Raw genomic sequence first — 6879 nt, forward strand, 5'->3', positions numbered from 1 at the left:
TATGTATATGTCTATCGACTAGCCTGGCCTCGGTTTATATAATGCACCAGAGGCCTAGGATAACAAGAGTCCTAGCCGAATACGCCGGTGGGGAGGAGTCCTTGTCTTGATCACCAAGTCTTGTAGAATCTTCCATGTATGCGGCAGCTGTCCCAACTGGCCCGTGAGTATACGGACATGGGGATTCTCGGCCCAATCTAACAGATCGGGAGATGACGTGGTGAGTACCCCCTAGTCCAGGATACCGTCAGCTACCGAGGTGGGCACAACCCACCTGGGTGCGCCTGGGCCCCCAGGCGCGCCCTGGTGGGTTGTGACCCCCCTCGAGGCACCCCCTATATGCTTCTTGGGCCCACTGGATATCTTCTGGTCCAAAAAATGTTCAAAAAGTTTCGCTGCATTTGGACTCCATTTCATATTGATTTTCTACGATGTAAAAAACAAGCAAAAACAGCAACTGGCACTGGGCATTATGTCAATAGGTTAGTCCCAAAAAATGATGTAAGGTTGCTATAAAATGATTATAAAACATCCAAGAATGATAATGTAATAGCATGGAACAATCAAAATTATAGATACGATGGAGACGTATCAACCTCCCACACTTCTTCGCGGAGGAGTTGTAGGCCGGAGGGCCCAATGGCCTGTGGCTGCAAGCCGACGGTTGTTGCAGCAAGGCCTCGTGAGTGGAGGTTGAGGTAACCCGCATAGGCAATGTGTTCCTGAACTACGGGTGGCAGACATTCGCTCGCGCCCGCGGCCTACAGGGTAGGCGTACCCTCCACTTCAAGTATGATGGAGCAGTGACGCTCTTCCTCAAGATCTTCGGATAAGATGGCCGGTTATTGGGGTGCTACCCAAAAGGTGAAGGCGGCGACAGCGACCACCTTTCCGACGACGATGAGCATCGCGGCGGTGGCTCCCTCTGAGGTGAACTTGCCCTTGGCTAAGGTCGTGATACCTTCGGCTGTGGCGGCGCCTCCCACAGGGAGAGTACGAGCGACGATGACTACGATGAGCCGCCATGCCGCTATGCTCGGACCGAGGAGGAGGGTGAGGCACTACACCGTCGGGCCCCTGTCAAGGAGGACGACTCTGACTGATCACGGGCAGCGCCAGAGCAGGGCCTTGGGAATAGCGTCCCTCCGAAGGCCGCTCCTTTTGTTTGTTTTCTGCTTCCTACATCCAAAACCATGAAGGGCCCCATGGGGTGTGTAATGAACTATGGAGCTTGCGCCTTTTATCACCGTTTCTTGCTCGTATTCTAGCATCTACATGGTTACAAATTGAAAGATTCATGTCTGGCGTGATTAGGATAACTTAGCTCGGTTTGCTCGCAGCCCTTGGCGGCTCCCTGCGTCGCGGGGGCATGCTCCTCCGGAGCCTTGACCTATGGAACAACCCTGAGCTCCCGAGGGGGATCTCATGAGGTACCAGAACCTCCGGAGGCACCCCCGCCAGGTGTTGAACCTCTCATGGATATAGGCAGCGCTTGGCATGAGGTTCCTTGCTAGCGAGTCAAGCCACGACTGATTTTTCTCTAGTCGCCCCTTCGTGGCGCCCATCCTGCGCCAGAGCCCCCGAGCAAGGGTCGATCATCGCTGGTGCGCCGGGTCACGGACCTGGGGCCGAGGACCACACTTGCCTGTTGGCTCGCTCAGGAGCATCGCATGAGGATCCGGACGCCAAAGCATTAGCAAGGTGTGTGTGGGCGGACTCACAGCTGTTGTGGCAACGTTGTCGGGTTTTCCCCGAGTGCAACACTGTGCCCAGCCCCCTCTCCCGACGCACGAGGGAGGGAACAATGGGCCACTGTTACTTCCTCCGAAAACAAGGTTGAAGAGGGAAGACAACGCAAAAAATCTTGGCCCCCCATTCGAATAAAGATGCGGAAACTTCAAACATAATTCCAAGAAATAGCAAATCTTTTATTACAAAAGAAAGCAAAGAATAGCCGTGTCCGGCACCTAGGCTGGCCTTCCCACCGGCATGGAGCATGGGGCCTCCACTTGGAGTGGGCATAGTCATTGTATGACCATGTCGTCAGCCAGCGCAGAGCATGGGGCTTCCACTTGGGCGTGGGTGGGAGCCCCCGTGAGGCCCAGGGGCAGCGCTCAGGAGACTTCGGGGCATGTATAGCCCCACCCATTATTACATGAAAGTGTCATGGGTAGAACTTGCGGAAATGTTGGATGTTCCAGGCATTCTAGACGGGGACCCCGTCCTGTGTCTCCAGGTGTACGACGCTCGGCCTGGAGACGCGGGCGATCCTGAACGGGCCCTCCCACATGGGCAAGAGAGGCCCTCCCTGGAGAGCACCCGACTCAGGACGAGGTCTCCAATCTCAAGAGTCCGAGAGCGGATGTTGTGGCAATGGTAGCGCCGCAGCACCTGCTGGCACCTCGCTGCGCAGAGCGACACTCGGCAGCGTGCGTCCTCCCCGAGCACGAGGTCTGTCCCCTGCGTGGCATCATGATGCGCCTTGTCAAATGCCATGACTCGCGGGGAGCAATGCTTGACCTCGTTCGGGAGGACCGCCTCAACCCCGTAGACGAGGAAGAACGGTGTAACAACCACAATGCGGCTATATCTCCCACGTGTCGGGGCACGACTTAGAGGCATAGCCGCATGGTAGGTTTGTCGCAAGAGGGGTAATCTTCACAGAATCCCATGTAATGAATAAGAATGGGATAAAGAGTTGGCTTACAACCGCCACTTCACACAAATACAAGTTAAACATACATCATCCAGAATATAATCAAGGTCCGACTACGGAACCAGAACAAAAGGAAGACAACCCCAAATGCTAGATCCCCGATCGTCCCAACTGGGCACCACTACTGATCAACAGGGAACAAAACAACGATTGAAGATCTTCATCGAGCTCCCACTTGAGCTGGGTGCGTCACCTGCAATGGTATCATCGGCACCTGCAAATGTTTGGAAGTATCTATGAGCCACGAGGACTCAGCAATCTCACACCCATGAGATCAAGACTATTTAAGCTTATAGGTAGGATAGGGTAATGAGGTGGAGCTACAGCAAGCACTAAGCATATATGGTGCCTAACATACGCAAATAAGAGGGAGAAGAGAAGCAACGCAACGGTCAAGAAGCTAGAAATGATCAAGAAGTGATCCTGAAGCTACTTACATTCAATCATAACACAAAAACTGTGTTCACTTCCCGGGGTCCGCCGAGAAGAGACCATCACGGCTACACACGCGGTTGATTCATTTTAATTAAGTTAAGTGTCAAGTTCTCTACAACCAGATATTAACAAATTCCCATCTAACCATAACTGCGGGCACGACTCTCGAAAGTTTAAACCATGCAGGGGTGTCCCAACTTAGCCCATCACAAGCTCTCATGGTTAACGAAGGATATTCCTTCTCCTGAGAAGACCCAATCAGTCTCAGAATCCCGGTTACAAGACATTTTGACAATGGTAAAACAAGACCAGGAAAGCCGCCCGATGTGCCGACAATCCCGATAGGAGCTGCACATATCTCGTTCTCAGGGCAACACCGGATGAGACATCCTACGGGTAAAACCAAACCTCAAGTTTCCCCGAGGTGGCCCCGCAGTCTACTCGGTTCGGACCAACACTTAGAGAAGCACTGGCATGGGGGGTTAAAATAAAGATGACCCTCGGGTTGGCCGACCCAAGGGAAGGGTAATAGGTTGTTAGGAAAATGTAAAACCAAAGTTGGGCCTTGCTGGAGGAGTTTTATTCAAAGCGAACTGTCAAGGGGTTGCCATAACACCCAACCGCGTAAGGAACACAAAATCAAGGAACATAACACCGGTATGACGGAAACTAGGGCGGCAAGAGTAGAACAAAACACCAGGCATAAGGCCGAGCCTTCCACCCTTTACCAAGTATATAGATGCATTAATTAAATAAGATATATTGTGATATCCCAACATATCCATGTTCCAACATGGAACAAACTTCAACTTCACCTGCAACTAGCAACGATATAAGTGGGGCTGAGCAAAAGTGGTAACATAGCCAAACAACGGTTTTCTAAGATGGTGGGTTTGAGGCTTGACATGGCAATATGGGAGGCATGATATAACAAGTGGTAGGTAGCGCGACATAGCGATAGAGCAAACAACTAGCAAGCAAAGATAGAAGTGATTTCGAGGGTATGGTCATCTTGCCTGAGATCCCGCAAGGAAGAAGAACGAGTCCATGAAGAAGACAAACAGACAAAGTCGAATGAATCCTCACAAATGCAACATTATCGGAACTAACCCGAAGAAGCAACACCGGAAAGAAGCAAACAACATAGTAAACAACCATCACATAAACATGGCATGATGCACAACCAAGTATGATGCATGTCCGGTTAAATATGCATGGCATGGCAAAGTGCACAAACAAAAACTACAAGTTAAGTGGAGCTCAATATGCAACGAGATGCATATTGATGAAACACCACGTGACTTATTTAGTTCACTCTCATTTATGTACCCAACAATATTAAATGTTGTTAAACATGGCAAGAGGTGAAGCATATGAAAACTACCTATCTAGGCAAGTTTAAATGAGGCCGGAAAACAAGCAACAAGTCCGGAGAAATCCTCATGAGCATATATTAGATTTGGTATTGTTCTATCCCAAAGCATATTTTAGAGTTGTTAAACATGCAAGATGAGTGCACCATGTTAAACTAGGCATTTTTCTACCCCATTTAATATAAAGTTTGTTAAGTTTGGAGCTACGGTTATTTAGTTATGAAATAAAGCATTTTAACATGGCATTAGGTCAATTATAAGCAAACATCATTTTAAAGATTTTAAACATGATTGAGAATGGCATATTATGAAACTACACAAAATTCTAAGCAACTTTCATATATAGAGTTTTTACATGTGATGCTTAGTTTGTGAATTAAGATATGCATGAAGTTTAGGGACCAAACTGTAAAACGGTAATTCTCTGGATAAAACCTAAAACCGCAGCAACAGGGAAAAAATAGAAACGGGCTGAATCTGCATTCGGGCCAACAGTGCACACAGGGCTAGGGGATTTGGTGGTGCTCACCATGGGCTTCAGCCCAGTCAAAGCAGTGGTAGGGCAGGCTGGATCTGTAGGGGAAGCAGCGGGGCCGGCGTGTAGTGCGGGCGGCTGGGCCTTGGCGCCGGGGTCAACAGCAGCGGCAGGCCGGCTCTCACAATTGCGGTCAACGCAGTTGGAGCGCTGCACTCTGCTCCTCTCGAACAGCAACGCAGGGGAAGAAGAGGATGCAGCGGCGGACTCGGCGTAATGCGGGGCTCCAGCGGCGCAGTCAACGGGCAGGAGAGGCCGGAACGGGACTAAAACGGCGGGATCCGATGGAGGGGGCCAGATCTGGGGCGCGGAGGCGAGGATCCATGGAGGCAGAGCTCCATTCAGCGACCATGGCGAGGCCCTTGTGTGAAGGAAGGACAAAATTCAGAGATGAGACAGGGGAAGGGAAGAAGAGAGACGTCGGGGCATGGTGTTCCTACCGGCGGTGGCGTCGCTGAAGGCTGGGGAGGACGACCTTCGACGGCACCATCCATCATTGGAGCTTGAGGATGGCCTTGGAGTTCCTGAAGAAAAGAAACGGGGGAGATGAGGGTGGCGGAGAAGGGAGGGAAGGAATTTCGCCGGAGAGGAGCGGATCACCGGAGGCGCTGCTGCTTCTGGCGGCGACGGTTCCCGACACGGTCGGACGTGCAGCAGGGCGGCGGGGTCGAGCAAGGCGTGGTTGGCCCGGGGTCGCAAGGAGACGAGGACGAGCGGGACTAGTGCTCGAAGCGAACAGAGGGACCTGCTGACGGTGGTCTCCAGCGACGCAGCTGGTCGCAAGGACGAGCGCGGGGTTCGGGCACGCGAGGCTGTGGTCGAAGAGCTCGGAAGGCTTGGCGGCTTGGCGTCCATGGCGGCTTCTGTTCGTCCTGAAGAGAGAGGGATCGCGATGTGAGGGAGAGAGACGAGCGAGGGTAAGGGAGGAAGGGCGGCGCGGGGCTCATCTACTGGTGGTGCTCGACGGCGGAGGGAGCTCCGGTGCTGCAGACGAAGGAGCTTGTCCAGCTGGGCCTCGGGCGTGAGCGTTCCCGCTCGGGAGGGCTCCTGTGGTCATAGGCGAAGACGGCTGCGAGGACGAAGGACGACGCGATGGCGGCTCAGGGCTCCGGTGGCGCTCGTTCTGTTTGGAGGAGGAGCTCGGGTCAGCTGGGGTCTCAGGCGCGAGGACGAGGCACACAGGGGCTCCTCTCCCTGGCACGTGATGGTGGAAGGGCGAGCGCTGGTTGGCCCGGTGCTAAAGAAGAGGTGGATCGTTGGTTGCTGCAGGAGGAGATGAGGAGGGGATCTGGGAGGATCCCAAGGGAGAGAGTGGTGGCGGCGGGTGAGGGATTGGATGGATGGAAGGATGGGACAGGATCCCTAGTTTCTAGGGTTGCCCATTATATATATTGCAATGAGATTAGAGTAGGGCTATCCGGTCCCTTCGATCAAAATCGGACGGTCGGGAAAAAATAGGTGAGGGAGAGTCCAACGGGAAATCGATGATGATTTAGGGATGTTAGGGGATGATCTGAATCCAACAGTGACGACTACCCAGGTCGGGTCCGGGACAGCTTTTAGACGCGCGCGCGAGGAGGGCCGCGGGCTGACGAGAGAGGTTCGGTTGGGCCTGGCGATGAGTGGTAGTGGGCTGTGCAGAAAGCCTTGGGCTGAGAGAAGAGAAGAGAGAGACCCGGCGACTGTTTTCGGAGACCGAAAACGTCCGACGTTTGACCGGCTATATTGCCACTATAGTTATCCGTTGGGGCGTCAAACGAACTCCGAATGCGATGAAACTTGGCAGGAGACCTACTAACAACATAACAACACCGCACGCC

This window comes from Triticum aestivum, chromosome 4A (genome assembly GCF_018294505.1).
Source record: "Triticum aestivum cultivar Chinese Spring chromosome 4A, IWGSC CS RefSeq v2.1, whole genome shotgun sequence".
Lineage (NCBI taxonomy): Eukaryota > Viridiplantae > Streptophyta > Magnoliopsida > Poales > Poaceae > Triticum > Triticum aestivum.